Raw genomic sequence first — 14,412 nt, forward strand, 5'->3', positions numbered from 1 at the left:
TACTCCCTTGATATCATCTTATAGACAAATAAGTTATTATGAGATTGGGGAGGGGTATTTTCAAACTTAGTTATTCTCAGTCACTTGAGAAGTTCTCTTTTACATCCAAATAATTACTTAGGCTATAATTTATTGACTGAGTTCCATTTATTTTCAGAAATTAAGAAAGCTATATTTGTAAAGAGTTCAAGTGACTTAGAATAAATGCCCTCCTTTTTTTCTCAGTTAATGAAGTTTACTTATGTTTTCTATTTCTATAATTGAACTTAAAGAAAAATCTTGCTTTGGAGGTGCATAAAATTCCAAGAAGCTGTAAAGCTTTGATGGTCTGAAAGTCAAAGCCCAAGAATAACTTGTGGCTTTCCCAGGCAATTGTTGATAACAACTTTAAATTATGTTATAGGGGACAAAGACAGTTAAGAAGAGAGATAAGAAGATCTGACCAAACTATGGGTAATAATGGAGAAGAGTTTCCAGAATGCAATAGAGAAAAGTAGCAAAAAGAATACCTGAATAAAAGCATAACATTGTAAATTCTAGGAACCACAGTAATAATGAAGTATGTCACTGTATCACCATTTTAAATAGTACTTAGAGGAACGGAAATTAGAGTGATAAATACAAAGAAATAAAAGGCAGAATAATGACATTACCTTCTAAATTAGAGTAACCCTGAGGCATATTTATAAGATCATATACTATTAACTGACACTCAATTTCTATATCATGTAAAATACAACTACTTAACAGCAACACTTTCCCTACAGCATCTTCAAAAGTACAACTGCTTATCCCATTATAGTTCAGAGGAGTTACTTAAAGAGGAAATGTCCTTAGCTTGCAATTTTTGGCTATTGCATTAACCTGCATCCATAGTGTCCTGTGTCTGCTTTATGTGTATCTTAAAATAACTCCTATCTCCTCTTGAGAAAAAATGGATTCAATCATTACTATATACATTCTTCTAAATCCAAGGGAGTGCCATTCTTCAACAACCTGTTCAGTGGACTTAGAAAATAAATAGAAAATGTATACATTATTCAATACATCTTGGCAACACATGAAAGCCCTTACAGCAAGTGATAAATGATCAGATGTCTTCCTCAAATCTTACCTGGTTTACTCTTTTTAAAAATCCAACCCTTGCCGTCTACCATGCAAAGCTCCTGGCCACTGGGCGAAATCCAAACTGGGTAGTTGATCATGGTAATTCCAACATGTCATGGGCAGCAGCACCTCTCAGAGTCCCACAAGCCAACGGCTTGAAGTGAACCTGCAACAAGCAAGGTATTTCTTCATTTTAATTGAAAAATAGTGAACCATGTCCTAGGTCCAGCAGGCATCACTACTTAATCAATAACAGAATCATAAAGGAGCATGTGAGGGTCTATAAATGCCTGTCAAGATGCTGATAAACACTAAAGCCAGAAGACTGAGGTTTATGTGCTACAGAGGGTGTTTTCGCCGAGGCCATACTCCTCTTCCCAGTGCTATTGATCTATTTAAGCTGTCAGTGTAAATAAACATTACAGATATTAAAACTCACACATTTTATGGTGTGTACCCCTTCTCCTTCATGTAGGTGACCACTTGGAGTACCCAGAATATTTTTCTGTCTCTACCATACTCTCAGGGTAACTGAGCAATGTGGTTCAACAGGGCCAAACTCATCGGCAGTTAAAGAAAAATCCACATGATGGTTTAGATCAAGGATAGTTTCCTTTGTCAGTTCTGACACTCTGGTCAGTGTCAACATTCCCTGTAAAAAAAGCCTGCATTATGTCTGTAGACTAGTGTGTGAGAAATGCCTTCAAGGGGCATATGTGAGATGTTGCAAATTCAACAGCTACCTTTATCCATTTGGAGACACAGACTATAAAACAGTAACCAACATGAACACATTGTAGCCAGACTCTGTGAACAAAGGAAATGCCCAGAGCCCAGGAAAGTAATTAGAGGAGGAAATTTGGGGACAATCTACCACATACCTAATATTTCACTATCTATGTCCACATGAAGAAATACATTGTTTAAACTTCATTAGCATGTTTGACTTCTATTCAAGGAGAAAAAAAAAAAACTCCTATTTGCATTCATACCTGCCACACAAATAACTCTGTTCAACAGAAATTTAGAAGGATACTAAAGAACAGATTAGCTTATTGGGCTTCCCAGAAGTAAGTATTAGATCGTTCAGCTACAGTAACCATGTTTAGTTATGCACATACAAAACCAGAATTGTTACTATTTTCTAAATAGTACAACAGAAATGGCTGAGAGGTCATTCTAAGTCTGTAGGGGCACTCGTGTGGATGATTATGTGCTGTAGATTCATGGGCACAGTTGCAAAAACTGATTTTAACAAGCCCAAAATGATATATCCTCATGACCTGTGATTAGAGCTTCACCTATTCCCAGATGTCAATGTGGAGACTTCATTAAGAGGCACAGTCGTGAGATACCCTCTTGTGCCATCTCAGCAAAAATGGCAAGAAGGCAAGAGGTTGAAGTCAAGTGCATACCTCCGACTAAAATGCAATGGTTCAAAATTAGTCCTTAAAAGGAGAGGCATGTATGCCTGGACACTAAGTTATAGTTCTACAAATCAGAACAAGAATGTCGATGTTATTAGTGACATACATAGATACTCATTCACCCAGATACCGCCCCCCCCCCCCCCGCTCTGCTCCGCCCCACCAGCAAACACAGCCAGACACATACACACCCCGCAAGGCCAGAATGTTCTAATCTGTTAATTCCAGTTCTGGTATTTGTTAAACTAAAACCTTGGTCAATTTATGGATGCAAAATGTTTTTATTCATGCCAAAAATGATTCTATTTCTTCACTCCTTTATGTACATTCTAAAAATTATCAAATCAATTCCCTTATAAAACAAATCTGTTCTCATGAGCATAATCTTTTTTGGTCTCTTGGCAGTCATGCAGGATATTGAAAGAAGTCATACACTGGTGGACCTAATGACAGGGAAGTGTTTATAAACATAATCTCCAAGCTCCCAAACTGACTTTGAAATGAAAATATTTTGAAAGCTACTTGCTTTGGAAGCATCTGTCTGTCTGTGCCCTAGTGTCACTTCACCTTTAGTTCTGTGACTTACTACAAAAGAGTAAAAATAAGAAAATCAGTGTAACTACTTGCTTCTAAAATGGGCTTTATTTCATTATACAAAACGATGCTATTGATCCCTTCTTTGAAGGGGTATGTTTTGTGTATTTTCTTCAGTAGTGATGGCTTTTCACTGACTATTGATTACTGCCTTATCCATTAACCTACTTATTCATTCCACAGATTTAAATTGAATACCTCAATTGTTCCCAGTACGGGATTAGGTGCCAGATACAAAATGAAAAGTCGCACATTCCCCCCTAAAAAGATTGCCATCTATTCTATTCTGATTTGTTGGCATATATTTGTAACAAAGAAAGGAAGCCACATTAGACCACATCAAAATATTTGGCCTTATTTTATATCCTACTCCTATGTGAATAGACCATGGAATTTTAGGAAGTTTGTCAGTGAGTACAGCATTATAGGCCAAAGGCAAAGTTACAATCTAAAATGACTGATTCATACAGCTGACTCATACAAAGCTTTTACTGGATGTGATGGTTTTGTGTCACTGTTAAGGTTTTTTTTTTTTTTTTTTTTTTTTTTTTTTTTTTTTTTTTTTTTTTTTTTCCCATAAGCCAATTAATTGTCAAAATAGTTCAGAAAAATCTAACCAATTAGTACATTGATGTTTCTGGCATCCAACATAGAACCAGTTCCCCCCAGGTGTGTGTACTGGGCATCCCATACAATCCTGCATGGTCGGTCTACATCACAGTTCACAGGTTTTTGTTTTAATGGGTGGGGTGGGGCCTGTTGTATAAGTTGCTTCACACACTTTTTTATAACCTATTCCATGCATTTTCTCAAAGAAGACACATAAAATACATAAAATTCAATGCATGCATTCTTCTCAAAGAGAAGTCCACAAGGCATTCATGAGAACTACTACTTCCACGACATTGGTTTGAAACTTTATTCTATGACCAATATTCAGAATGAAAAAAAAAAAAAACAAAAACCTTAAAACAAATTCTTCACTTCTCTTTAAATATGCTATTAAATAGGAACGTGTAAACAAAAGGTACAGAAAATGCTTTAAATAAAACTCCTGGAAATTAACTGAGTTTTACTAAAATCAATATGGTTTCCAAACAGGTTCATTTTCTTCTTTTTTCTCATCTTACAGTTTTTGAGTCTCTGCTTATTACTGGGATGACTTGTCTGAGACCAAGCCTTTTAAAGTATACGTGCTATTTTTTTTTTTTTTTTTTTTTTTTTAGAAACTTGTGTTCTTTTAAAAATGAATTTTAGGGGTGCCTGGGTGGCTTAGTCATTAAGCGTCTGCCTTCGGCTCAGGTCATGATCCCAGGGTCCTGGGATTGAGCCCCATATTGGGCCCCCTGCTCAGTGGGGAGCCTGTTTCTCCCCCCTCCCTCTGCTTGTGTTCCCTCTCTAACTGTCTCTCTTGGTGTCAAATAAATAAATAAAATCTTTTAAAAAAATAAAATAAAAATGAATTTTGAATGCGTGCATATTACTGTATGTAAGTTATACCTCAATAATGTTGATTTAAATTTTATTAATGAATTTTTGACAATGTTTAGAGAGGTTCTAGCTAAGGGCATGGTACATAGAACCTGTTGATAAAACACTGTTATGCATGAATTTAAAACAAAATAGGACTAAAATAAAATTCAAAAATAGTAGAAGACTTTCAAACATTCACAAACCCTATTTTCCTGCTTCTTGGTCTGGCCGTAAGTGCTTTGTAATTGGCTTTTGGTCTTCCTTGTCTTTCTTTATGCACACTACCCTTTTAGTTTATCTTATTGCTTTGAAGAAAGCTTTCCAAAGGATCCCCTCAGCACTTAGGCACTCATTTTATAGGCTATTGATCTGTACTTGTTGATATGTTGCTCTTTAGGCTTTATTTCAGGGATGCGCTCCGTCTTCCCCATGGAACCAGGCTGCACAGCCCCCTGGGTAACCGCCAGAACTGGAGGGTGTTCAGCACTCTGCGAGCTCAGAGCATTTGTGAAATGACTGCTCGGTGCATTTTGCAAGCTTTGTATCATTTTCCCACACAAACATCAAGAATAGAGGAATAAATGGGTTATCAATGATCAAAGTTATGAGGCTTTCTCCCTCAGAAGTTCCAAATAGGTCCCTTTTATAGGTGAGACTGGAAAAGAGAAGGTCCCACCATTTTTTTGTAACAAAATGATTGCTTTTAAATTCTTTTAGTCTTCTTCTTCATTTAGTCAGATATCAAAGTCACAGATTATATCCCAGCAGGTGGGGGTTATCCACAAAAATGTATATGCCTGTTGCTGTTTTATATACAGTTTCTCATTTCTCAAAAACCATGAGAGGTCTTTAATAATGTCCACTTTAAGGTGATTAAAACGAGTACCAGAGAGTTTAAGTTATTGTCCAAGGACATCGAGACTTTGAAAAATGGAGCTGAGATGCAGCTAATTGATAGTGCTGTACTGTCAATTCCACGTTCTTAGAAATTCAGTTTGAGAGATTTGCTCAATATACAGATGAAAATCTGAGTCTCAGGGAAACGAAGTGACATACCAGAGGTCATTAGGATCACAGTAGGGTCTGGATGAGTCCACAAACCCATGATGTACCTGTATTTCTAATACACCACTCTCTCACCCAGCTTACTCACATGGTGTCTAAACAACTTTATAGATTTCCAATTCACTCGGATTTTAAATAACCATGCTTTGAGTAGGTTTTATTTTAGAAAGAAAATACCAAAAGTCAACAAACAAAATAACAGGATTTCTGAGTACTCAATTTTAAATGAGTTTAATTCTCTGAAAGCAACAGATGACAACTTTCTTTCTCTCTTTTGAGCCATTTTTCCCCCAATAGAAAAAAAAACACAGACACAAGGAGAAAACTGTGATGATAGATTGTGGCAAAAACTATGATTAGATTAAAATATAAATAGTACATTGGCGTTTTGTGGATGCTCATTTGGTATGTTTAGCTGCATTATGAATAATTACAAACTTAAAATAATCTTCCAAGATACTCATTTAATATTTTTACTTTGGAAACCCAGCAGGCAGGAAGCCCCTTGGGTAAGAAAAAACAAAATTTAGGGGCGCCTGGGTGGCACAGCGGTTAAGCGTCTGCCTTCGGCTCAGGGCGTGATCTCGGCGTTATGGGATCGAGCCCCACATCAGGCTCCTCCGCTATGAGCCTGCTTCTTCCTCTCCCACTCCCCCTGCTTGTGTTCCCTCTCTCACTGGCTGTCTCTGTCTCTGTCGAATAAATAAATAAAATCTTAAAAAAAAAAAAAGAAAAAACAAAATTTAGGGGAATTCTATCAATATCTGAGAACACAGTGCCTGATGCTAACACACGACAATTCTCTTTGTTGTTATCTTTGCTCAAAGATACTAATTCTGAATTTGATTATGATCTATAAACTTTGACATTCAAGTAGTCCGTATTCCTATGTGTATTTTCCTAAAATAGGGATTGATTTAGTCACATTTCTAAATTTTCTACAAATGATATTTGTCTCTGTACTTTTTCCTTTCTCTCCTGTGTTTTTCCTTCTTTGTTCCTTTTTTCCCTCTTTCCTTCTTTTCTTCCTTTCCCCATTATCTTCTCTTCCTTCCTTCTTCCCATCCTTCCTTCCACTCTTCCTTCTTTTCCTTCCTTACTGCCTTTGCATTTCAACAAATATTTAAGCATCCATTGCATTCTGTATAATGTGTGGGGCTCTGAGCACTGGGCAAGTACAAAGACTCAGTTCCTGCCTGGGTACTGCTCATAGTCTGGCAGAGTGGACAAAGAAGTAAACCAGGGCATCATGGAAGAGAGGCAGGGACCCAATCCACACTGACTTCAGAAAATGTCATACATAAGGAATAGCATGGAGATCATTAGGAGAAGGAAGGGGAAAATGAAGGAGGGGGGGAACAGAGGGGAAGATGAACCATGACAGACTATGGCCTCTGGGAAACAAACTGAGGGTTTTAGAGGGGGGGGGTGGATGCGCTAGCCCAGTGAAGAGTATTAAGTAGGGCGCATATTTCATGGAGCACTGGGTATTACACACAAACAATGAATCATGAACACTACATCAAAAGCTAATGATGTACTGTATGGTGACTAACGTATCATAATAAAAAAGTAATAAAAAAAAGAAAAGAAAATGTCATATCTGAGGCGAAAAAGAGTTCATAATGTGACCCTAGCTTGGCAGGCCTCATCAGATTAAAATTACAAAGAATATTTAATCATCCCTTGCAAGTTCCCAAATACCTCACTCTGAGTTTTCTATGGTTTAAAGAGCGAGTCTTTAAATTATCAGAGTTCACCAAGTGTCTCAGGGTCAATTGTATCACTTACATGAGAACAACAACCAGAAGCCAATGAGCCAGTCAACAGTGAACTGAAGGAAGCAAACTTAGCCTCAGGGCATTACAGACATTTTAAAAACTTTTTTGTCAGAAAAAAACACATTTGTGAACTGGTTTTGGTCCTTGGCCACCGGTTTGAGATCCTGCTTTACAACCACTGGTCACGACCCACTGCTATTTTGGCAAAATCCATGGTAGGTAAAAACTCCTCCGTAAAGTCTTTCTAGAGGGGTGGGAAAAAGCCCTCTAAGACCACCTCATCAGAATCACCAACGAATATGTTTAATAGTGTGCATTCTTGGGCTCTATCTCAGAATTCATAAATTCCCATTTTTGGAGTGAGAGTGGGAATTCTGCAGATAACAGATCCCTAGATTACACTTACACATACTACTGTTTAAGAACCACTCTCCTAGAATAAAACCTATTTTTGACATTTCTCATTATGTTCCCACAACTTTTAATTTATAACTTATTTCTCTTTTAATTTCAAATAAATTAGCCTATTTTAGAAAAATTATTCTTCCGTGAATTTCATAAATTGAGAAATCTCCTTTAATGATCAATATTTTTCCTTCAACTACTTAAGAACTTATTTTAATGTTCAATATACACATGATCTTCATCATTCTTTTTATTTAATATAGCTTTATTGTTTTCAACACCAAAGAGACTCCCTAAGAATAGAGAGAAACCATTATGAAAGAGAATTATAAAATAATTATAAGAAAGGAGGACTCAAGTTCTCTTTGGTGTAAGAACGCACTGTACCTAGAATGGGAAACAAGAAACAAAGGGGGTTTGCTGATCTTGTCAATGACTTCCATTTCATGAAGAAGGAACGTATGTCTCTGGACATGACGACCATCAAAAACAGGGCCACAAAGCATGTATCTATAGCGATTACACTTCCTCATGGCCACAGTCAGCATGTTTAAGATTTGCAGCCCCCTGTAGAGAGGCTGTGGTGGTAGAGTTTTTCAGGAGTTAGTTTTCTAGAGAGGATAGGAAAATAACAAGTATTTGACAAGTAACCACCGTGAATTAGTGTGCTGTGCTGGGTGTGCTATACAAGTGTTCTCATTTCATCTTCATAACAAACCTGGGAGACAGACATTATCATTCCCACTTGGCAACTGAGAACTAAAGTCAGAGAGATGAGTAGTCAGCAGGAGGCCAAAAAGCTAAAAAGGGAGACTGATTTTTTGGATGAATACGCCATGATTTTTTGATATAAATAAACAGACTGTATGTTGTTTGCTTATCAATTTGCTTTCTTCCAGGAATAGATCCAGGTCAACCATTTCTTCTTTCAATTTTTTTTTTTTTTTTTTTTTTTGGAGAGAGAGATTGGGAGCTTGGGTGCATGTGTGAGAGTGCAAGTGGGGGAGGGGCAGATGGAGAGGGAGAGAGAGGGAATCTCAAGCACACTCCCTGCTAAGTGCAGAGCCCAACACGATGTGACCCTGAGATCATGACCTGAGCCAAAATCAAGAGTCGGACCATCCAGCTTAACCGACTGAGTCACCCAGGCGCCCCTCTCTTTTCTATTTCTAATGCCTGCTCTCCTCTAACCACTACATTCTACTTTTTTCCAACATCAAATACCTTGAGATAAAATACAAGAAAGACAGTATAATGTTTTGTTTTTTGTTTTCAGCTGTTCAGAAATCAACACACTCCTCTTCCTATGAGCTTTCTGACTTTTATTAGGAAAGCAGGATGGACCTTGAATTACTGCATTATTATTGCATGTTGCATTATTAACGTAAGGGTATTCTTGGAGCAAAGAGAAATCCTTTCCCCTAATACGTGGGGGAATGAGAGAGGCTTGGAAGTGACCTAAACTCAACCAAGATGACCTAAACTTGAATGTTGGAGAGAATGACACAAAGATTTAAAAAAATCTATGTGTGTGTGTGTGTGTGTGTGTGTGTGTGTGTATTTTAAGATCAGACTCATGCCAGTGGTGACTAAAACACTAGGTTTTCCTGCAGTGTGACCTTATGTATTTTCCCAGCAACTAGCCTCCCAAGCTTTCTTGTTCCTTTCCATACGCTATTTGTGAGCTTTGACTCTCCTGCTAAATTCTTTTTCTGCTTAAGAGAGCCAGAGTCATTTTCCAATCCTTTCAACTAAAAATTCTGCCTGATACATAAATTTGCTTCTCAGATTGATTGAAAGTCTACTAGGACCCACCTAGGAGACTGACTCAAAGTAACATGGAGTATATCAAAGAGAACAGCCAAAAAGAGAAAAGCAGGAAAAAGAAAATTTAAATAGAAAAGCTGTGGCTGAAGTTATGATGCATGTAGTAAAACTACCAATAAAATGGAAAGTCTATCTAGTAAGGTGTAAGTCAGATATTGTAGCAAATGCCTTAATTGTGCTACTTATTGATATTTTAAAAAAGAACATAGAGAATGAATTCCAGATATAATGGGATAGCTAAACAACTGATAAAGGACTTTTTCAACTTTTAATGTTTGAGGGCCCTTCTCCTGTGCTCCCCATGAAACCATACTTCAATTTTACCAAGGTCAACGAATTAACCAAACTTCAAAGCATTGGCTCTCCTTCTGCCCTGAGCACACACTGTACATCTGCTTAGTTAACAAATAACTCAAAAGAAACATTTCAAGCTAATGATTAAAAATCTCCCAAAGTTCCATTGCACATTCTAAAAGCATAAGATATTTTGTAATTTTCTGGAATGTTCTTTGTCATGATGATTCGTAACTCTTGATGTAACAGAAAACATATATAACTCTGTATTAAACATTCCTTCTCCAGAGCACTTTTTTTTTGTGAAGATTGTGTATCCCAGGCAGCTGTCCTCACTTGGGCTTCAATAAAACTCTCTTCCTTTTTTTTTTTTTTTTTAAAGAAATCTAAAAGGTTTGTTCATTTTGGGTGGATACAACTTTACAATATAACACATCAAATTAGAAGTGATCTCCTTCACACACACATGGATTTCAGCCATGAGAAAGGATTCTTGTCATTTGCTACACCACGAATGGACCTTGCTTGAGGTCCTTAAGCTAAGTGAAATACGTAAGACAGAGAAAGATAAACACTATATGATATATTTGGACTCCAAATATGATTATATTTGGACTCTTAAAAGCCAAACGCATAGATGGTAGTTACCAGAGACTGGAGTTTAGGGAACATAATAAGATGTTGGTCAAAGGTATAACCTTCCACTTATGAACTTACTCCAGATGAATAAGTTCTGGGGATCTATTATGCAACATTGTGATTATGGTTAGTAATGGTATAATGGTTATAATATGGTATTATATACTTGAAATTCGCTAAGGGAGGAAATCTTTAATGTTGTCACCACAAAAAAGAAATGTGATGTGATGTGATGTGATGTGATGTGATGTGATGTGATGTGACGGAGCTATTAGCTAACACTATGGTAGTAATCATTTTGCAATGTGTAAGTGTATCAAATCAACACAATGTACACCTTAACCTTACATGATGTTATACGTCAATAATATATCAGTAAATCTGGGGGGAAAGATTGGTTTAACATTTGGAAAACAATCAATGAAACCATATTAACCACACTAACAAACTAAAGAAAAATCATATGATCATTTTAGTAGACATAGAATAAGGGTTTGACAAAATTCAACAACTATTCTTGACTAAAAGGAACTTTAAGCAAACTGGGAATCGATGGTAATTTCATCAACTGATACAGGATGCTACAAATGGCCACAGACAATATCATTCTTAATGGTGAAGCTTTCCCCCTAAGGTCAGGAAGACATAAGGATGTTAGTTCCCATAACTGCTATTCAGCATTGTAATGCAAATCCTACCCAGCTCAATAAGGCAAGAAATAAACAGCATCCAAAATGAAAAGGAAGAGGTACACTGTCTTTATATACAAATAATATTATTTTCTACAAATCCATTGGAATCCACACAAAAACTGATTAATGTGTGTGTTTAACAAAGTTGCACAATACATGAATTACATGCAAACATTAACTGTAATTCCATATTCTAGCAACAAAACATTAGGCATTTGAAATTTACAAAAAAACTTCAATACCATTTATAATAGCATAAAATCACATTAAATACATGGAGATAAATCTAGCACAAAATACGTGTAAGATCTCTACAATGAAAACTACAAAACACTGCTGACAGAAATTAAAGAAGACCTAGATAAATGTAGAGATATATGTGTTTGTGAGTTGGAAAACTCATTACTGTTAGGATATCAATTTCCTCCAAATTAATCCATACACCTTTAATACTATCACAACTTCAGTAGGATATTTTTAATAGAAAATATAAACTGATTCTAGGACACCTGGGTGGCTCAGTCGGTTAAGTGTCTGCCTTTGGCTAAGGTCATGATCTCGGGGTCCTGGGATCAAGCCCCATATTGGGCTCCCTGCTCAGCAGGGAGTCTGCTTCTCCCTCTGTCCCTTCCCCCTGCTCATGCTCTCTCCCTCTCTCTCTCTCTCAAATGAATAAATAAAATATTTTTAAAAAAATTACAAACCAATTCTAAAATTGGTAGGAAAATAAAAAGAGCCTAGAATAACTTCTGGCCCCCCAAAAAACTTTTAAAATTAAGAGTGAAGTTGAAGGACAAATGTTACCTTATTGCAAAACTTATTAAAAAGCTGCATTTATTATGTTATCAAGTGTGGTTCGGTGTGAAAACAGACTAGATAAATAGGACAAAATTGAGTCTAGAAATAGACCCACATATAGACGGATAATTGGTTTTCAACAAAGGTACAAAGTTCAGTGAAGAAAGGATAGTCTTCATCAGTTGGCTCTAGAACAACTAGATATCTGCGCGCGCGCGCACACACACACACACACACACACACACACACAGAAGGAAAATAATTTTAATTCCTACTTCATACCACATAATACAGAAAAATTCACTCAAGGATCATAGTCCTAAAACTAGAAAAATCTAGAAAGCCTTCTGAAGAAAACAGGAGAAAATCTTTATGTCTTTGGGTTAGGTAAAGATTTCTTATATACTACACCAAAAACATAACCCATAAAAAAATCAATAAATTAGATCATTCAAAATTCAAAACTTTTTGCTTTGTTAAGAGAATGGAAAAAAAGACCCTCATAAGTTGGAGGAAATACTTACAAATTATATAAAGGACTTGTATTTAGAATATATAAAGAACTCAAAACTCAATCGTAAGAAGACAAAAAATTCAACTAAAAAAAAAAAAAAGAAAGAAATAGGAAAAAGATTTGCATTGACCCTCACCAAAGAACTTACATGAATGACAAACCAGTACATGAAATGACGCTCAACATCATCAAAATGTCCTCAGGTAAAGTCCTTAGGTAAAGGCAAATAAAAACCACCATGAGACACCACTATACACCTATTAGATTACCTAAAATTGAAAAGGCTGGCCATCCATATCGTGTTGGCAAGTGTACGGAGGAACCCAAACTCATGCAATGCTGATGGAAATATAAATGGTATAATAGTTTTGTTTTTGTTTTTTGTTTTTGTTTTTTGTTTGTCTGTTTTACAGCTTTGTTAAGGTATCCTAGACAGAACTGTAAGATATTTAAAGTGCACAATGTGGTGATTTGATATGCATATATATTTTAAAAGGATGTCCCATACCAAGGTAGTTAACACCAGCCACCACCTCACATGTTTCTTTGGGGAGGAGGGGTCAGTGAGAACATTTAAGTTCTACTTTCTTAGCAAATTCCAATTATACAATACAGTGTTATCAATGATAATCACCATGTTATACCTTACATCCTCAGATCTTACTCATCTTATAACTGAAAGTTTATACCCTTTTACCAATCTTTTCCTATTTCCCTCACCCTCCAGCATCTGGCAACCGATGGAAAGTAGTTTGAAGTTTCTTAAGAATTTTAACATACACCAACTACATGATCTAGTCATTCAACTTCTAGGTCTTTATTCACAAGAAATGAAACATATGTCCATACAGAGATTTATATACATCTGCTAAGAACAGCTTTTTTGTATTAGACAACAGCTGGAAACTACTTAGATGTCCATCAATAAGTGAACGAATAAATAGTATTATAGCCATATAATGGTATTCTACTCTGTATTAAAAAGGAAAGAATTATTGCTACACACAACACATAAGGATTCACAAAATAATTATGCTACATGAAAGATGCCAGATTCTGCTACCTAAAAAAAAGTGTACAAACTCTACATCCATTTCTATAAAATTCTAGGAAACAAAAATTCAAGTTAATTATAGTTACAGGAAGCAGTTAAGTGTTTTCCTGGTGATGGGGAGAGAGAGCAGGAAGGAGAAAAATTAAAAAGACATACAAGAAAACTTTTGAGGGTGATTGATATGTTCATATCCTGACTGTGATGACGGTTTCATGAGTGTATACATGCATCAAAACATACAAAAAATGTACACTTTAAATATGCGCAGTGTTTATATGTAAATAATACTTCAATAAAACTGATTTTTAAAAAAACAGATGGGATATAAGTATAAAGTTTTGTCTGATGATCTCTTTGAAGACAAATCTTCTATCTGTAGTAACTGAGAAAGAAAAATTGTTCCAAATCTGGTTGGGAACACAATTTTCTTGGGCAGAGAAACGCTCATCTTTCTTCTAGGAAGAAATTTACAATCCCGATAAAATGCTGAAGAAATTCCTAATAAACTTTAACAATAGGAAGTCGTCTCCTAAAATGAAGAAGCCACTCAGTAGCTGTTAATCAGGTGTCTAATACTCTTTAGCTAAATATTCTTTTTTCTTGCATCCAGATAGTAATGATTACATAATCAATCTTTTTACGTTAAACATCTCTTTACTAAGAAAGAGTAATTTTGGCCAGCTTAGCCATCTCCTCTTGCAGACTCTGAAAGAAAACTGTGACAGAGGCTCTTAATGGATCT

Source organism: Ursus maritimus, unplaced genomic scaffold (genome assembly GCF_017311325.1).
Source record: "Ursus maritimus isolate PB19 unplaced genomic scaffold, ASM1731132v1 scaffold_17, whole genome shotgun sequence".
In the NCBI taxonomy this organism is placed as follows: domain Eukaryota; kingdom Metazoa; phylum Chordata; class Mammalia; order Carnivora; family Ursidae; genus Ursus; species Ursus maritimus.